At 43.4% G+C, this 20,762-nt stretch overlaps 1 protein-coding gene across 1 annotated transcript in view; it reads right to left on the bottom strand.

The window, feature by feature from the left end:
- ANO4 (anoctamin 4) overlaps nt 1-20,762 on the bottom strand; it is a 404,256-nt gene that overhangs the window by 379,969 nt on the left and 3,525 nt on the right. Inside the window, exon 2 of the mRNA XM_038558801.1 lies at nt 16,550-16,801. The gene's annotated coding sequence lies outside the window, so the exon portion shown is untranslated. The remainder of the gene's footprint in view (nt 1-16,549; nt 16,802-20,762) is intronic.

Raw genomic sequence — 20,762 nt, 5'->3', positions numbered from 1 at the left:
ATGATAATCAGATGATAATCAAGGATGATTGTAATCAAAGTATAATGATTACTACCAAGAGTTTTAAGGATTAAGGACACAACTTTAGTTTAAGGACAGAACCAAGACTTCAACAACCAAGCCATTTAATTCAACAAAGATTGATCAATAATTATAGATCACTTACTGTCCAAGGCCACAGGGATCCAAATTCAAATCAGACATTTTCCCTGCCTGCATGGCGCTCACTGTCTGGCAGGATGATGACAGACACTCAACAAAGACTTGCTGCAGTTAGCTGTCTGAATAAGGTGCTATGGGGAACACAGAGCAAGGAGCATGGCAAAACCCTCACAAACACATGGTATTTGATCCAGATCTTAAATTTTAGCAGGAGAAGAGAAGGAAGAACAGGACAGTCTAGGTAAGAGTTCAGCATAAGTAAAGGCGGGAAGACACTACCATATACCAGCAGGGCCAGAACGTAGAGTCTTTGGAAGACACAGAGGTAAGAAGACAGGCCAGGCAAGAGCAGCAGAGTCTTAAACCCCATACTATGAAGTTCAGACTCAAATTACCAATCGTCCCTGACCACAGACGGTTTGCATTTTTGTTTTAAATTTTTTTATTGAAGTTCAATTTACCAACATTTAGCATAACACCCAGTGCTCATCCCACCAAGTGCCCCCCTCAGTGCCCATCACCCAGTCACCCCAAACCCCCACCCACTTCCCCTTCCACTACTCCTTGTTCATTTCCCAGAGTTAGGTGTCTCTCATGTTTTGTCACATTCACTGATATTTTCACTCATTTTCTCTCCTTTCCCTTATTCTCTTTCACTATTTTTTATATCCCCCAAATGAATGAGACCATATAATATTTGTCCTTTTCCCATTGACTTATTTCACTCTGCATAATACCTTCCAGGTCCCTCCATGTCGAAGCAAATAGTGGGTATTTGTCGTTTCTAATGGCTGAGTAATATTCCATTGTATACATAGACCACATCTTTATCCATTCATCTTTTGATGGACACTGAGGCTCTTTCCACAGTTTGGCTATTGTGGACATTGCTGCTACAAACATCGGTTATATTGGCAGGTGTCCCGGCGTTTCACTGCCACTGTATCTTTGGGGTAAATCCCCAGCAGTGCGATTGCTGGGTCATAGAGTAGTTCTATTTTTAACTCTTTGAGGAACCTCCACACAGTCTTCCAGAGTGGCTGTACCAGTTCACATTCCCACCAACAGTGCAAGAGGGTTCCCCTTTCTCCACATCCTCTCCAACGTTTGTTGTTTCCTGCCTTGTTAATTTTCCCCATTCTCACTGGTGTGAGGTAGCATCTAATTGTGGTTTTGATTGGTATTTCCCTGATGGCCAGTGATGCGGAGCATTTTCTCATATGCTTGTTGGCCATGTCTATGTCTTCCTCTGTGAGATTTCTGTTCATGTCTTTTGCCCATTTCATGATTGGATTGTTTGTTTCTTTGCTGTTGAGTTTAATAAGTTTTTTATAGATCTTGGATACTAGCCCTTTATCTGACAGGTCAGTTACCCAGGGCAATGTACACATTTAATGCAATCCCTATCAAAATACCATGGACTTTCTTCAGAGAGTTGGAACAAATCATCTTAAGATTTGTGTGGAATCAGAAAAGACCCCAAATAGCCAGGGGAATATTAAAAAAGAAAACCGTAGCTGGGGGCATCACAATGCCAGATTTCAGGTTGTACTACAAAGCTGTGGTCATCAAGACAGTGTGGTACTGGCACAAAAACAGGCACATAGATCAATGGAACAGAATAGAGAATCCAGAAGTGGACTCTCAACTTTATGGTCAACTAATATTCAACAAAGCAGGTTTGCATTTTTTAAATTTGTGTAACACATAAAATTTATCATTAGAAACATTTACTATATTCCTAATGTGTGAAACCACACCACTATCCAGTTCCAGAAAACTTCAAGCATTCCAAAAAAACACCCTATATATATTAAGCAATCACTCCTCATTTTCCCCTGGCAACCACTAATCTGCTTTCTGTGCCTACAGGTTTGCCTATTCTGGATATTTCATATAAATGGAATCATAAAATATACGGCCTCTTCTGTCCAGCTTCTTTCACTTAACACAATGTTTTCAAGGCTCATCTACACCATAGCATCTATCAGTACTTAATTCTGGATGAATAATGCCTCATTGTATGAGTATACCATATTTTCTTTATCCATTCATCAGTAGATAGACATCTAGACTCTTTATACTTTTTGGCTATTGTGAATAGTGCCACTATGAGACACTGGTGTACAAGTTTTTTTTTGAACACCCGTTTTCAATTCTTTTGAGAATGTACCTAGGAGTGGAATTCGTGGGTCATAGGATAATTCAATGTTCCAGTTACTGTAGAAGTACCAAACCCACTGATGGTTTTCAGGCCAAGGAATGGCATCTTGGGATTGAGGGTTTAGCCAATGATAGCCCGTGGCTGGTGAAGGATAGAAGAAACGGGTGAGTGACTGAAGACCAAGAAGCCATCCATGACACTTCTGCACTAGTCAGGAGTAGAAAGCTTTAATCCATGGTAGGGGAAGTGACCACAAGAATGAAGAAAGAGAAAAGGGTAGATTTGAGGTACATTTCTGAGGCAGAATGAGTAAGAAGTTGATGAACAACTAAATATGGGAAAGGATGGAAGAAATTTTATTTGTAGTTCTATGTTAGATCATGAATCACATGTTGACAATGCATTTCCTTGGACGGATGCTGGGCTTCAAAGAGGAGTCATGTCTTAGTGACCCTCTAATCTCCAGTGCTTTGAACAGGGAAACTGCTCCATAAGTGACCAAAGAACAGTGTCATTTCTGGCTGAATAATGATGCCTGCCATTATTCAGAAGAGAATGGACAGATCAGTACTGTTGATGAAGGGTTAAGAGGACTTTCTACTCTTTGAGAAACAGGATGGATAGTGATGCATGTCGTTGAAACAAGGAATGCTGAAATGGTTTAGACAGATGTTTATGGAAACAGAAAAGGATGTCCAGTAGACAGCTAGAAATTAAGAGAAAAGTCTCAGGGGAAAAAATTGGGACAAAAGACAATATTTTGACACAGGCTATTGGTAGCTTTACTCATTAGGATCTCTCATTTAGATATCTAATATCTAAATCAACTCCTAATACTTCATATATCAACTTCATAAATCAACTCAAAATATCGTAATACAATGGCATAAATATCTTCTCAGGAATAACTTGGGGAAAGGAATACAAACAATGATGTGGGATGTGGCTTAATCTAAATTATGCCCACAGCGAGGACTCAGGCATACCCGGCACATCTCATGTTAGCAGAACATGCAACTTTTGAGTATCTACTTTCCTAAGACTGCACTGGAAAGGAGGGCTACTATGAGAAGTCTGGATAAAAGGAAGATAATATAACCAGAGTATAGGGAGGACAGCATCATGTCTCTTTTGGGCAAATAACATAAGCTCAGCTCCAAGAACTCAGATCTGACACCCACTTGAGAAAAGGGCCTCCTTCGAGTCAAGGAAACAATGTATGTGAGAAAAGCTGTGATAAATGGTGTCATTGGCTCTAATTCTTTGTTCTTCCCTAATTCCACATCCTTTTGCCATGTAACTTTGCAGTGCCTCCCACTGAGAGACACTCCGCCCTATTCTTAACTCTGTGCCCAGCCATTTGACATGGTTTGGTCAATGGGACCTGAGCAAGTATGTTGCCAGCAAAAGCTTGCAAAGCTTTCTCTTTCATGACAGCACACCAGGGCTAACTTACTGGAGTATGGAAGACTTGTGGAACAGAGCAGAATCATCTAGTTGCTCCAGCTGAGGTCAGCTCAGATTGGCCAACAGTCAGCCAACCCTGAATGAACCCCACCCAGATCAACAGAGCCACCGAATTCCAGACGCACAAGTAAATGCTTATTAGTGTTGTATGTCACTGAGGTTTTGCGGTTGCTTGATATACAGTATTATTGTGATAATGGTCAATGGAAACAGGATCCTTTGCCACAGTTCTTTGTTAACTCACTGTGGAAATTTCAAAGAACATAGAGCCCATTTGTGGGATCCAGCTCTGAGACAGTCCCATTGTCACAGGCATCATGGAGGATTTAAGGAACATTAATAATCAGTCTTCAAAGAAATAGTTTCCTTATACAATAGATCTTGCACATATCTAAGAAAAAATGGTTCCTATGACCCCTACATGGTTTCAGAAGGATTCAAGGTAATAATGTTTTTCAATTTCTAAGCTGCAATTCTTTAGTAGGAATGACATCAATTTAATGGATCTTAATGAGCACTTTGGGGCGGGGGGGATGAATGGAATGAAAAATAGCAGAAAATATAACAAATAATAAAGCTAAGTGTCTTTTGAAACTTTTTTCAGTGGAGATGGAGGGAGGGCAGGATCACAATACAAAAGTATTCCTCACTCTAGGTGAGAGTCAAAAACAAAACTTGAAAGCCATAAACTGAGAGAAGGTAGCTGAATAGTATTTTAGAAGCCATGAAACTGGGCAGCCCAGCCCAGCCAACCTGAAGAGGCAGCAAGAGAAGGACAAGAAGGAATCGGTGGGCCAGGGTAATGAATAGCGGCTTTCACCCACATTTTAGGATTTTTAAAAACACCCCTGTCTACCGTACCTCATAAAAGCACCGTTTCACAAATGAAGAAATCAAGGCTCGAAGAGGTCGATCCCATCCCATGAAGGTAACAGGATATGTGACACAGCTCTGGAGACAAGCCGGGTTTCTGGTCTCCACGTTCCCACCAGAATCCTCACCAGCTCCTATGCATCCTCGAGGTCGCGCTCAACCTGCTGCCACACTCAGGGACTGCACCTGCTCTCCAAGTCTGGAGCACACACCCTGACGTCACACTCCCTAGTGGGCTTTGGTTCTTGGGCACTTGGGGCGAGTCACCGCCGCCCCCGCTGCGGGAGCAGGGATTCCCCTGCGCCTCCAGGTGGCTGGGCTCACCCTTGGCTGCCCTGCAGTGCCCCTCCCCTCCGCTGCACCTGCGCCCCCTGCTGCACCTGCGCTGGGGCTCCCGGGACCCCCCACTGCACCTGCGCTGGGCCTCCCGGCCCTGCTGCTGCACCTGCGCCCCCTGCTGCTCTGCGCTCCTCCTGCCACCTCCATGATCCACCAGCATCCCAGGAACCACCCCCCCCACCCCGCCCCCCAACACCGAGGCCCCAGCCACACCCAGGCCAGTGGCTGCGCTGCACCCCGCCAGCCGCCCCCCACCCGCGAGAACCCCCACTAGTGTCTGTCACCGAGCGGACCACACATTCTTATCATCCTTCCTTAAGGTCCACAGCGCCCACAGGCCCGCACCCCCACCATTCCGCAAGGGCCCGGCTGCCCTGCCACAGCACACCCCGCACCCGACGCGGTGCCCGACACACAGCAGGCACCTGGCAGGGCAGCTGTGAGCACGCACGGATCACACCACCTCTGAGGAGAGACGTTCAGCCAACTCTTACACTCTCCAACTAGAACCATAAGTCAGGGGTGGCCTTATTCTCCGAAAAAGAAGAAAACTGTGCAAAGTTTCCAAACACAGAGGCTCATGACAAGGTGAACAGGACCAGAGGGGGGCTCCTCGGTCCTTCGGCGGCCTCTGCTGGAGAAAGCTACCAGCCCAGCCTGAATCCAGGGCTCAGAAGATCTGCCCAGATGCTGGGCCTCTTTTTCCACAGAACCAAGCCCTGATCCTCTACCCAGTCTTGGCCTTCAAAATTATTTACAGTCTGGCTAGTGCCAACACACCTGCTGAATTCCGATGAGCACACCTCAAGTGCCCTCACCTACTTCAGCTCGGCACCCTAACAACCAAGCTGCCAGCGTCTCCTCCCCAACCTGCCGAGCTCTGCGGGACTTACTTCCCCAGGGCTGGAGAACTCCACAGCTCCTCCCCACACCTGCCCGGTTGTACCCTCTTCCTTCACTGCAACCAGCCAACACGCTGGGTGCCAGCTGCGCCACCCTACTCCCCCAGCCGCTACAAAGTGTCGGCACTCTATGGTGCTCAGCTGGGCCTCTCTTGAGGCCTTGCTCTCAAAGCAAAGTTCTCAAAGTCAGTCCCTTCCCAGCAGCAGATTGCATTCAGGCGATGATGGGAGGGTCCAAAAGCCCCATGGTGGGACAATTCTGTAGGGTCATCCCAGCTCCGGATCTCCCTTTGTGATGGGCTGAGTCCTTTGTGCAACATTACAGTCCAGATCATCTCTCTAATCTTCCACCCTTCCATCCCCCCTACACATACACACAAACACACACACACACACACACACACACACACACACACACACACTCACCTTGATCCCAAGGGCTCTCCGCAATAAACTTCTTACATGTACATCTCTGGTTCAGCATCTATTTCCCAGGGAGCCCAAACTAAGATAACTAAGTTCCCTCTCAAGTCAGTACCATGGTGGTTGGGTTTTTTGTTTGGTTTTTAGTGTCTAAACATTTATACTCATAGGTCAATAATTTTCCCATCCCAAGCAGACCTTCCACTTAAAGCTGGGGGTAAAGCAAATGTCTTTACAGAGCACAGTTTGGGGAACTCAGAGGCATGTTTTGATCAAAACAATACTACCAAGATTCTTCAAGAATATCCCTTCCTTTCACAGCACCTGCTTGTTGGTAACCATATGCTCTTTGGTATAATATTGTTATCTGCATCTTGTACTAAATTCCAAGCTCCACAACCATCACATGGGAGCTTGTTAGAAATGCAGAATCTCACCCCCATCCCTCCACAGCTACTAAGAGGATCTGGCTCTCCGGGTGATTTTCATTCACATTAAAGTTTGAGAATCTAGGGATCCCTGGGTGGCTTAGCGGTTTAGCGCCTCCCTTCAGCCCAGGGCATGATCCTGGAGACCCAGGATCGAGTCCCACGTCAGGCTCCCCCTAGGGAGCCTGCTTCTCTCTCTGCCTGTGTCTCTGCCTCTCTCTCTCTCTCTGTCTCTCATGAATTAATAAATAAGAAATCTTAAAAAAAAATAAAGTTTGAGAATCTCTGGTCTAAGCTCCGAAGCTTCAGTATCATATTTTAACTTTAAGGCATTACTCAGGATCTCCACTCACTCACATACCACATCTATTAATCACAAGTCCAATTAAACCTATCTCTAAAATGCCCATCATATCCACACCTTTGGACTGTTTCAACCAGGCCCGCTTATCTCTTGAGGACAACACTTTGAGTAGCAGGAGCTTAGACAACTAGATGAATAGATGACTTTATTGTAGCATCTGAATGCCTTTGATTCTAAAATATATTATTCTTTACAAATCAAATTAAATACAGCCTTAAGTCAAGCTTTTCAATTTCTTATACCAGAAATCCTCAAGTAACTTCACAGCTGCATCATTTAATTGACTTTGTCCTCATGTGCCATTAATCACTTCTTGATTCACTGGTGTCTTTAATCTTCTAAAACTAAATAACCACCACACACAGGGAAGGAATTAACAAGATTGTGCTAGAATCAGAAATCAAATGACAGGGCAGGGCCTTGAATTCTGAAAAGAACAATATAGCCAAATTTAAGAGAACAAAGGGAAATTAGGAACTCTGAAGAGAGCTCAGCAATTTATGTCTCTGAGTCAATTCTCTTGTCAAATGAATATTTCCAGTGATCCTCTTAGTCCTCAAGTGCAGGGAATCCCCAACTAATGTCAGTTTTTCTAAGAAGTGGCATATACATGGTGGTTAAGATTTTGGATCTGAATGCCAAAAAAAATTAGAAATACCAGAGTGACAGCTGAGAGAACCCAATTACCTCGTGCAACAGTATCTCTATGAACAACGCATTCAGTGTTGAACCTTGAAGGGAAGGACACAACTACTCTCAGCTGCCCTGGAATCAACCTTGGCACGCTGACCCACTGCCTAGAACTTCAGCCCCTTACCTAACCAACCTCCACTCAAATGCCTGCCCTTCTATTGTGATACCTTCTACCCAAACAGTGTTCCAGAAAACCACAAATCACCTTCCAAAAAACCAGGACAAGTGGTTTGACTTGTTATGACCACCCAACTTATACAGGTTAACCATCAGACACACATTTCACATAAACCTTACCGGGAAATCTTTTCCATAGCATACAATTAAAATTGAAACACTCCTGGCACCTTGGTGGCTTAGTTACGTAACCGACTCTTAGTTTCGGCTCAGCTCGTCATCTCAGAGTCCTGAGATCCAGCCCCAAGTCAGACTCAGAGAGGAGTCTCACTCGAGATTCTTTTTCCCTCTTCCTCTGCCCCTCCCACCCTAAATAACAAACAAAATCTTTAAAAAAATTGAAACACTCCTTCAGGGACATTTTGACAAAAGGAACCTTTTTTTTGTTGTTGTTGTTGTTAGAAGTTTTTTTTTTTTTTTAATTGTAGTTGACACACAATGTCACATGAGTTTCAGGTGAAAACTTTTAGAAGTTTTATTTTTTATTTTTTTTATATTTCTTTTTTTTTTTTAATCAAAAGGAACATTTTTAAGGCAGAGGAAGAAGCAGGTGTGTACCCACTCCATTAAAGAAGATTCATAGAGGGATGCCTGGATTGCTCAGCGGTTGGAGGTCTGCCTTCGGCTCGGGGCATAATCCCGGGGTCCTGGGATCGAGTTCCACATCAGGCTCCCCAGAGGGAGCCTGCTTCTCCCTCTCCCTGTGTCTCTGCCTGTCTCTCTGTGTGTCTTTCATGAATAAATAAATAAAATCTTAAAAAAAAAGAAACCATGAACGAATGCAATGAAGAGCAGCTACAAAGGGTCTAGCTTTTACCTGTATACCTATAGGTAAATATTATTAATCCAACTACATCAATAATCATGTTAAATGTCTAATACATCACTTGGAAAATGTCCTGTTTTCTGTAGCTGTCCTTCCACTACTCTGTATCGTGAACTGAGCTGGGCTAACACTTCAAGCAGAGCTTCTGGATTTAGTCTGACTGGTCACACAGTATGCAAGCAGGGGCAGGTCTGTGGGCATCTCTTGGCACCTCTAATAGGGAGACTATTCATCTCCCAGCTGGGTCACTTTACTCTCATGGTCATATCAGGAGCTCAATTTGCAGGGTCACTCTTTGTGGCACCTTACCTCTGAAATTTAAAATTCTCCTGTTTCCTTCAGCATCAATTCTGAATGTATCTAGTCACAATTTTGTTGAAAGAAATTAAATTCATGCTATTAAATAGATGCCCCTTCTAAAGTACTCTGTATTTCAGACAAATCCATGGTATCACCTTAGTCTGGTGTATCTCAGGTTTTCAGAGTTCACACATAAAGCAGCACTGGTAAGCTTACGAGGTCACTAGGAAAGGTAAATGAACATCTCCCATCCCACGTGAGACATAGTGCTGTGCTTAGACTGTGAGTACACAGGTAAGAGCTAGGCTCTTGGGAAGTGATCACCACTTTGAAACAGAGAATAGTCATTTACATCTTCCTTCCCTTTCACAAATGAGGGACATATTTATTTTTAAGATTTTATTTGCTTATTTGAGAGAAAGAGAGAGAGAGAATGCATGAGCAGGGGAAGAGGCGTGGGAGAGGGAGAAGCAGACACCTCAAGAAGAGGGAGCCCGATGCAGGGCTCAATCCCAGGACTCTGGGATCATGACCTGAGCCCAAGGCATATACTTAAATGACTGAGCCACCCAGGCGCCCCATAAGGAACATATTTAAAATCCATAAGAAATGTTTGGAATTCACTAAGGATCTCTTTCTAAAACCCAAATCTACCAGGAGACCACTAGGGGGAAAGTGGGGAGGCATGATGAGGCATGAGGCATGCAAAAGACAGGCAGGAGGAGGAGAGCATGACACAAAAGGTGTGAGTTCTCACTTTTTCCTGTGTAGAGAGATGCAAGGAGATTACCACAGGTCTTGGACACAAATGGAGCAGCTCTGATTTATGACATCACCTCAGAGGGCTATAAAGTGGGAGCCAGCAGGCAAGTATCACAGGCGTCACCTTGGGGCTCCTGGGTGGCTCACACAGGTAAGCATCTGACTCCTGGTTTCAGCTCAGCTCATGATCTCAGCATTGTGGGATCAAGCCCCACTGTCAGGCTCTGCCTCTGCAGGGAGTCTGCTTGAGATTTTCTCTCCCTCTGCCCCTCCCCCAGCTCATGCTGTCACTTGCGCTCCCTCTCTTTCTCTCTCTCTCTTTCTCTCTCTCTCTCTCGCTCTCGCTCTCACTCTTGCTCTCTCTCAATCTGTCTTAATAAATAAATAAATCTTATTTTTTTAATGACACCAAATGTGTGTGTGTGTGTGGGGGGGGGATCTCCCTCTTTGGAAAGAAATTCCCTCCATATCCATTCGATGAGGATACAGTTTGCAAAAGGCTCTTGTTAAAGATAAGGTCAAACTCATTACAACCCACAAATACATTCTCAACAATTAGGTTACCAGCTTACTCCCACTAAGCAGAACTCCAAAGAACAGGGACAGGTTCAATTGACGTAAGTCAATGATTTTTAACTGGGGACAATTTTGCTCACACACACACACACACACACACACACACACACACACACACCAGGGACATCTGGCAATGTTTGGAGATATTTTTGGTTGTCATAATGAGCATCCAGAGGGATAGAGGCCAGAGATGCTGCTAAACCTCTACGGTGCACAGGACAGCCCCCACAGCAAAGAATCACTCTGCTCAAAACGGTCAATAATGACAAGGCTGAGAAACTGATCAAGTGCACGAGAAGAGAAAAGGCCTAGGTGCAGCATGAAATAAAACTTAGGAAGAGTTTAAAGGACAGGAAGAAATACAGAAAAGGGAAAATCCAAAGTGCCAAAGGCACACTTTATCAAGGATAGCCTCAGAAAGAACAGAGCCCTAGAAATGCCACAATGGCAGGGCCCGTTGCAAGGGCAGGGTGCAACACCTAGGAAGAGAAACACAAAGGAAGGAAGGAAGTAGCATGAAGAATGAATGATGAACGTGAAACAATGAGTTAGTGACCATGTCGCATGCATTGCACAATGTTTAGCAGCATTCCTGGCCTCCAACACCCGAGTAGCTCCTCCTCACTTGGGTCAACCAAAAACATCTCTTGACATTGCCGAATGTCCGCCAGAAACAAAATCAGTTTTGGTTGAAAACTATTCTTCTAGAGAGTATCCTTTGGAATTAAAAAGATATAGTTTCCCCTCATTATTTCTTTCATCTTGGTCCTTCCTTCTAGGTTCAATTTCCTTCTTTTCTAAAACAGGCTTTTCAGTCATCCTTTCACTAGGGGTGCATGGGGTATACTTTCCCAATCTTTTTCCAAAAGAAAAATGTTTTAAAGCTGACCTCCCTCTTCAGTTATCATTTAGCTAGATTTATAATTCTGAATTGACTGTTACTTCCTTCAGTACTTTTAAGACATCAATCTACTATCCTCTGGCCATTATCACTACTATTGGAAAGTCTACCCTCAGTTTGTTTCTCATTTGTAAGAAATCTGTTTTTTCCCCTGAGAATTCTAATATTTTTGTTATTGTGTTTTGCTAACTCACCAGAATATGTTTATAATATGTGAATTTAATTTTACTTATTTTTCTTGGCACTCATTGTGTTCTTGAATCAAAATATTTGTATCTCTCGTCAATTCTGGGAAATTATTGTTGTTGCTTTTTAATATTCTATGTCTCTCCATTCTTTCTATTCTCTTAATCCATAAAAGGATTTCTATTCATTGCATGTTGGACTTTCTCATTCTGTCTTCTATATTTCAACCTCCTCCGTCTCGTTTTTCTGCCTCCTATCTCTCTATTCTGCATTTGGATTTCTTCAGCTCTATCTTCCAGGCCTAATTGTCTCTTCCACTGTGTCTAATCAACAGTTGAAACAGTCATAGAAAATACACTTCCTATATGCCAGGCTCAACAATGACCAAAAAATGCATGATTAAGACACCAATTCTCAATAGAAGAACTTTCCATCTAGTAGGCCAGCCACACACAAAAACTATTCTGCAGTCTAACAAGAGCAGAATTCAAGATGTCAATAGGAGCTGCCAGTGGAAACAGAAAGAGCGATTAAATATGCTGAGGAGAAAAAAAGAATTCACAGAGGAGGTCACCTGTTAGGTACATCTGAAGAAAAAAATTTCCTAGGAGGAGAGTATAAGGAAGGGTATCCATACAAATGGCACAGCATGTGCAAAATTGTGAATCTTTGAGGAACAGTAAAGAATACCATGTAACTACTGCATGGATGCATCTGAAGAGGGTGGTGAGAGATGTTAGGGGGTCAGGTAAGCTAGTCAGGAAGGCCCTCAAGTACCATATATGAAGGGTTTAGACTTTATTCTGTTGGCCATGGGGAAATAACACAAGTTTTCACAAGTGGCAGGAGAGGGCAGTAATGGAAGAAGGAAGAGAGAAAGACAGAGAGATGGATTTGGACAAGTGAACCCTGTGGACATGGAAGAATTAAGATGTAGGGAGGCTGGCTTTAAGACTGCTGTACTAGTCCAGGTAGAGATGATGAGAATTTGAGCTAGTCTCTGTTAGGGATGATGAGAATGCTCTTAATTGGAGATATTTCTCAGGTAAATATAATGCATGTGTTAGCCAGCTGGCTCTGGAGGCAGATCGCCAGCAGAGAGTTGAGCATGAGGACACCAACTTCTTGGCTTAGGAGTCTGGACAGACTGTGACACCATTAAATAGAGTAAGAAAATCAACTCTGAGAGCTACCAGGAGAAAGTTCCTTTAGTGGCACGTAATTTTGAGATGTCTGGGATACATCCAGGCTGAAAGTTCTGGAAGGCAAATACATCTTTAAAGCTTGGCAGGGAAATCAGACAGGGCAATAGCACTTTGGAGTCATCAGCATGCTGCTGGACACTGAATACAATGGGAGAGAGTGACTGAGAATCAGCTAGAGGCAGAGAGTGGCCAAAAATGCAAGTCATGTGCTGGTAGTGAAGCAAGTTGGAAAGCTTGATCATCAAAAACTGGGTATCAAATCTACCCAGAATGTCTGAGACAGAGCCAGTTCCCAGACTTCCCTCCTATGGTTCTCCCAAACTCATCTTATTTTAATTGAAGAAATAATTTAGTAACATCTTTTGTGCTCAATATATTTTCATGAATATATCTTCATATTATATTTTTATAATAGCATATTTTAATACTTTATTATTTATATGTTAATACTATGTTAATGAAATAATAACAAAAATGTGTATGTGATCACCTAATGTTAAATCTTCTATCTTAGCACTTACCACACTGAATTAAAATACTATATTTGCTTATATGTCTCCTCTGGCAGACTTTGAGCTCCTCAGGGGTGACACCTTATCACTTTTGTATTCCAAGGACTTATCACAGTACATGGCATGGAGTGGGAATTCGGTGTGTATCAGAGGATGGATGGCTAGAAGGATGAAAATGATGCAGCCAGCCAGACAATGGAGACTGTTTTTCCAACTTAACCTGCCTCAATTTATTTACTGATTAAAACATTCTCCACCATAAGGAAGGGGTGCCATGTCCAGGGCCACCATGCAGTTTCATAGGCTGTTCACTGTGCAAGGTGGCAAGTAGGGTTAGGTAAAGTCAAACCTAGAGAACCTATTGTAAGAGTTAGTCATGCAATAATGGGAAAGGATGATGGCACAGGATGATGGCAAGAGTAAACAGAGCTCAGTAAAAGGAGAATTCCAGAAACTCTAGTCATTTTGTGTCTTTTTAGTTGCTTCTAGAATTGTAGAGTGGGTTTATTAAATGGAAACATTATTTTTAAATATGTTTGGAGAAATTCTTAAGCATAAGAAAACTCCGACAATCAAGAGAGAAGTGTAAAGTGATTTTGTGACTAAAATGGGTTGGCTCCTCCAACATCAGACCTACAGCCTTGCAGAAGAGAGATGGCTTAGAAATGTGAAGGGATAGCTGGCACAGCCTGGAATCTTTAGGAAATTCTGGTGTAGTGGAACCACTTGTCTCACCCTAGAGGTTTCTTCAAACTAGCAAGGGAAGCAAAAACTAAAATATAAACAAATAATAACATCAACCTTATTAAAAAAGAAAAAAGAAAGTAAGGAGAAAGGAAACTGGATGCATTCACACAGAAATATGTATTAAAATCAATAAATTGTTGTAAAAAATCAAACAAATATATTTTGATTACATATAATCAAAATTGAGACTTACAGAAGCTATACTAGCATCTTTAATTTTCTATAATAAAATACTACATGCTCATTTAATATATCTGTAAATGCTGAGGATAACTTTATAAGCATAGAAATAAAAATAATAATAAACAATTGGGTGGGGAAAAAATCCAGAATTTTATTGCTAATGGAAAGTTCCCAGGAACGAAGAAAACTATGGGCTTTTAATTTGTTTTTGAAAATCTGCGAGTTAAAAATAGAAACCTCCTCTAGAAATTGGATCGCTTCTGAGGATGGCACTCTGTGGAAAGAAAAAGTCAACTTGTGGAGAAACGTGATAAAATGTTAATCTGGCAGCTGCCAGTTCATGCTCCTCTTTGCCAAAGAAATGCCAGAACCCTGCAGCTACCCTGGCCAAAAGCAGCACTGCAGTTTTTTTAACTTCAGACTTTATTAAGCTTTTAAAGTAAGCACAGAGTCCTTTTTCATTCACAATTACATCAAGACCCAGGAAATTTTGAAGTTCAACCCAGAGCGTGGTTTTTCTACTCTTAAATCAGTCCTCAGTTAGGCCTGGAAAGACAGTTCCTGTATGCAAATGTCCCTTAACAAGCCAGGCAAGACCATCTAGCCACTTAACCGAAGGGAACCCCAAGGCATCTAGAGAAACCTCAGAAACCAAACTCTCCGGAGAGGGTGGCCTGCAGAACACAGACTGCTGAAGCTTACTCCCTGCCATGGACACAGCCTCCCCGGAGGGGGGCGGGGGGGGCGAGAATGTGCATCGTTAACAAGTCGGTGGAGATCCTGCACATTTAGGGGAGCCTGCAGTCTCCTGTTTCAGACGTGGCTTTTGACAATCCCGAACTTCTGCAACATCAGCATCTCACCTCCAGATGGCGGCATCTATGAGCTGTTCAGTGTCATCCTGAATGTCGCATTGTCAACTTCATAGATTTATATTCCAGAACGGAGATTACCCGTTGGATTTGTCCGACTAAGCCATTACTTCTAAGTGCTATATCTACAGGAGAAAAATGTGGCAGGAGAGGTTTTTCATAATTTAAAGTGCCAAGTGAGACTTTAGAAATAAAAACAACGGGTTATCCTTGCATAAAGCATTCTTTAACTCATCTAAAGTGCAAGGTAAGTTATACATTTTAAGGCAATGTGTCGTGAGCATTTTTCTTGCCCTGGCTGTTTAAGTCATGACTCCCGGAGATCCCACAGATCGGCGGCTGGCAAACATTTTTCTGCAAAGGGCCGGACTGTAAATATCTTAGGCTTTGCGGGCCATACAGGCTCTGTCATAATTACTCAATTGGGCCATTGTCACTAAAAACCACCAGAGACAATAATACATAAATGAATGTGGCTATGTCCCAATACAACTTTATAATGAACAGTGAAATCTAAATTTCACATAATTTACATATGTCTCCAAATATCATGATTCTTTTTTTTCCAGCTTATGGTCTGAATATTTATCCCCTCATCCCCCAAATTCGTATGTTGAGATCCTAATACCTGAGGTGATGGTATTAAGGAGATGGGGCCTTCAGAAGATGTTTAGGTCAAAAAAAAAAAAAAAAGAAGATGTTTAGGTCATGAGGGTGGAGCCTGCAAGAATAAGATTAGTGTTCTCATAAAAGGGACCTCACAAAGATCCCTCGCCCCTTCCACCGTAGGAGGATAACATAAGAAGTCTAAGACCTGACCAAGGGCCCTCACCTGGCCCCGCTGGCACCCTGATCTTAAACCTCCAGCCTCCACGACTGTGATAAATAAGTTTCTGTTGTTTATAGACCACCTGGTCCGGGTATTGTTATAGCAGCTACAATCAATACTAAGTCAGACTTAATGAATGAACGATGACACCAATCATTTTTTAAAAAGTAAAACCTATTCCTAGTTCTTGAGCCACACAAATAACAGGTGGACAGCTCAGATTTGGCTGACAGGCAGCAGTTAGCAAAGCCCTGACAAAGAGCAATGTGGTGGCACAGCACGACTTGCTAGTAACTAAGGTATTCAAAAATGATGTTTCTGAAGACTAGAGTGTAGTCCATGAAAGATGCCTCATCACTAAACAGAGAATTAAAGACATCAAACAAAAATTCATATGACAAAACTCAGAATTCTGATGGGGAGTTGATTTCCAGATGATGTTTACCCAATAGAACCAACACCGTGGTCAAATATTCCTAAACACATCTAACCTTCCCCCTGGTATGGTCAAGCTACCAAGGGCCAGTGAATACAGGGGAATTGTCAGAGTCCACAGCATTGTACAAGCAGAAATGCAGATGCAGTTTGTTCAGGGAAATGCGTGAAGGAACCTGTAAGTGCAAGCTCTGAATCTCCATCAGAGAGCCAACACTCTTACCTGTCGTGTCTTGACTGAGGGTTTCCTGGCTGCTGCTGCTGTAAGAAGGCACTGGAGTGATGGACAGTGAGGCTGGGCAAGATAGAGGTGTGGCCAGCTCAGTCCTGTGGGTGAAGGATCGATGGTACACAGGGATGCCTGCATCTTTGGAGATGAAGAGAGGCAGATCTGATGGGAGGGTGGGTCTGCCTTGTGCATATGGATTTTTCCAGTGGGTGAGCCCAATTGCAACAGGCCCAGCAACATCATAACCTGGAGAGACAAACACATCAGGTTAGAAGCAGCAAGCAAAGCCTCCTACCTTATCTGTTTCTGTATTTCCCAAAAATCTGAGCTATGACTCAAATTGAACACCACTTGAGACTTGAGATAAGGATGCATGTTACTAATAAGCAGACAGGGATCGTCACACTTAATGGGTCGTGTTCACCACTCAACATACGTTTAGTAAGTGCATACCATGTGCAACTGTGTAGTTGTTGCCCATAAGGAACTCAGAGTCCCATAAAGGAGATAAGTATGATGTTCATAATGAAAAAAAAATTACTGAGGGCCTACTATGTGCTAGATACTTTGCACAACTGACACTAATCCTCACAGCATGTGTACAAGGAGACTGTTACTATTTCAACTCCATGGATGAGGAAACTGGATCGCAACTTGCCCTAGGTCAAGCAGCCAGTAAGTGCCAGAGGCAGAATTTAAGCCCAGATCTGTCTGACTCCAAAATCTGTGTTCTACCTCGTAAACCACAACTCACTACAGTACAAAGTAAGTTGAAAGAAACAGTTTAAAGCAGTACAGAGAAGTTCCCGCAGGATCTCATGGGAGGAAGCGCTCCTAGTTAGAGGGACTAGGTCACGGAGAGGGTGGTATGAACTCAGCCTTATAGGCAAGGGCTGTGACCCAGAGGCCAGAGGAGACAGAGGGATACATCTGTTCTGCAGATATGTTTTACGTAGCCCGTGCTTGCCTTAACTGGAAATAAAATGCAAATTCAAATAAACAACAATAAAAATCTAGAAAGTCCTTAAGAGAATCCAGCTTTCTGGCTTCTCTTGAAACATCTCTCTTGATCTTCTCCTAAAGACAAGCAACACGGGACCCCATTCCCAGATGGCAAGTGTTGGCCAGAGTGACCACAGCAGCTCCCCTCTTCGAGTGCACGAGACGGAGGGAATTGCAGTGGGCCGCAGTTCCCATCACTCCCTAATTTCTTAGTTCCAGCCCACTTCCCTCATTTATCTTCCATTCCTGACTTCTCCAAGCCTTTATATTTGCAACCTGGATAGAGAATTTAGGAATAGGAGTTTAATCTGGAAGGGAAATAAAAAGCAAAGATGGAAAGGTAGGTTGATATACAGGGTTGAGGGTCTTAAATGCCAATGTAAGAAAACGGAATTTTTTGGCAAGCAAAACAATATCCCTGAAAGTTTGTGAGCCGAGGATCCCATCATCGAATGGCAGCAGAAGTAGCCAGAATCTGTCCCTTCTCACTCTGGGCGGGTATCTCTCCTGGGAGGCCTCCCCTGTCACCCCCAAAGTTTTTGAAGCCTTTATGAAGTAACGGCCACTCAAGAGTGCTGGTGACGTGGGGACTGGAGGTGTCAGAAAAGAAAGTCTGAACTGGGGAGGGTGGGTCGAGGAATCAAGGAAGCCCAGAAGAGGTAACAAGGGAGGACACCTGTGTAGATTCTACAGCCTGAACCATGGTGTCAGGGGCAACCCACCCACACTGCACTGGAAATGCGGGAACAGGGTACAGGTCAAACAATCCCTACCTACATTTTACAGCCAAGTCTTTTATTTTATCTATGCCTGGATCCCTCATGAACCGAACCTCCCTCAAGGTTTGACGGTGTGTCAGTTGTCTTTGAAACTCTCTCCCAAAGTCCGTTTGGCTCTTTTCCTCCCTCCTCTCCCACTAGTACCTAACACAAAGCTGGGCTCAGAGCTGGCACCTAGTAGATTCCACTGTTCACTGGGTTCCTAGATGCCAGCAGCCAGGAGATGATGCAACAAGCTGTAGATGCAGCAAGCTGTAAAGGAGAGGCTAGGGAGGCATTCTCAAGGGACCGAATGTAAGTGTGGACAGGAGAAAAGGAGAAGTCCAAAGAGATACATGACGTGGACTAAAGAAAGGAGCTCAGGGCTACCAGGTAGGTCTGTCCCTCCCTAGCAAGATGTCTGAGAAGACTTGCGGCAAACAGAATTTCCTCATCCTCACCATGGCAGTCAGAACGACTGGCCTTGCAAGGGCTGAGTAAGGTTGGCTGTGTTTTTAGACACGAGGAGTTTGAGTTTCAGTGGAAGTATCTATGTGGAAATATCTGGAAGGTAGCTGGGGGAAATATTTGGAAATGAGGATTAAGAGAAATAGGACCAGAGCTATAAATCTAGCAGTTACCCACATAGAAGTCATGGGTGAGGCCTAGAAACAAATAATATTTCGCTGGCACAAAATAATAAATCCACTAAAAATGTTAATACTGCCTAACACTTACCGGCATCATCCTAAGGGACTACCAGCACCACCTCATTCAAACCTCGCAATAACCTTGCCAGGCAGATACTAATATTCTCATTTGACAGATAAGGAAACTGAGGCCAAAGGACATTATTACTTCTCCAAGAGCAAAGCTCCACAGAAGTAACAGTCAAGATTCAAGCCCAGGCTCACTGAAGACAACATGGGTGTGAAGAGAGCAAGTGGCAAGAGGGGTTCCAGGGGGCCTTGAAACGGGGCCCATCCCCCTACAAATCACCCTCATATTGTTTATTCCTTCCTGAACAACTTTTCACAGACCAATCCCAATGGACAAGAATGCTAGAGGAAAGGGAAATGGTGACACACTTGAGAATTGGCCTATCGGATTGTTTGGACTCTTCTGGGTAAGTCGCCTTCCTAAGAGGTGAGTTCTAGGATGTGGAACAGAGTGGTGATGAAGGTGAGTGCATCCCTCCTGAGTAAGGGCCCCAGGGCCGCCAGTGATGGCCAACAGGAACACAGATTCTCAGGGCTTGGAACTCTGAACCGAATGCTCCCGAGCCCAGGGCTGCCCTGGTCATGCTTGCTGGACTAAACCGCGGATGCAAATTTGTTGTGTGATCAATACTTTCCCAGAGCTCACTGGGCCCTAGAAATGAAATTCCAGGATTCTCCATTTAACTTGGCTTTCGTTATGTTTGTATTAAAAACTTGAAGAGGCGTTACCAGGGAACCCTTTTACAGTAGAGTGACTATCAGACCATGTTTTTCCCTTGCCTGTTGCTTCATTCGGAAATGTGCTCAAACTCCTCTTTCCCTTTCCACATTCCCAAGCTCCTCTCTGGAGTCATGATACCAAATAGAGCACAGCACAGAAGTGTCATGTGTAAAAGTCCCAGGGAAATCTGGATTCTCCATAATTCCAGATTTTACCATTTCTTTAATAAAAGGATAGCTGACTTATCATGTATCGTTGATTTGAAAAGACATTGTTCACATAGCTAACAAGCTCCTCCCCCCCCTTTTTTTGTTTAGAAAATGACCACATCATTTCCTTCAGAAATGGAGTTCTTTAGCAAAAATTTTAAACCATGCTATTGATAGAAATTAACTATATGATAATATCTGCATGATTATAATGGAATATAAACATACCAGCCTGGATTTGCAATGAGGTCAAAGTATTTTGAAGGGGTAACCAACCATCCAGGGGAACAGCTGGCGTCCAAATGTCCAAGAGCCAAGTAACAGAAATGTCACATTGGCAGCCAAGCCATTGTCCCTCATCCATCAACCTGTCCCTGGGCGGGGGGTGGGGAGGGAGTGGGGTCGGAGCAGGGGTTTCAGGTCCCTGGGAGTTCTAGGTCAACATCTCACCCAAAATTGTGAAAGGAGACATATAAGGAACATTCAAAACTGTAAGCTGTTTTAGAAAAAGCTGTTCATTAACTCTGATGTTTTAAAATCTCTCACACATGGGTAGAATCAGAGTTCACCATCAGAACATGAGGAGTTGTCCATGTCTCATGAATACATGGATTCCAGAAGGAGTCTTCTTCTGTTCCCAGTTGTCTTTGTCGTCATTGTTATTGTTCCTTAGCTGTTGTTTTGTTTGTTCGCCAACACTTCTTTGGACAGAACATGGGCTCTTGTATTCACAGGAAGCCCACAGGAATGCTATTTTCTTAAATGAAATGGATGAGTAAGTATTGAGTAAGAGAAGAA

This window comes from Canis lupus, chromosome 15, assembly GCF_011100685.1.
Source record: "Canis lupus familiaris isolate Mischka breed German Shepherd chromosome 15, alternate assembly UU_Cfam_GSD_1.0, whole genome shotgun sequence".
Lineage (NCBI taxonomy): Eukaryota > Metazoa > Chordata > Mammalia > Carnivora > Canidae > Canis > Canis lupus.
This window is presented reverse-complemented; position numbering and strand designations above follow the sequence as displayed.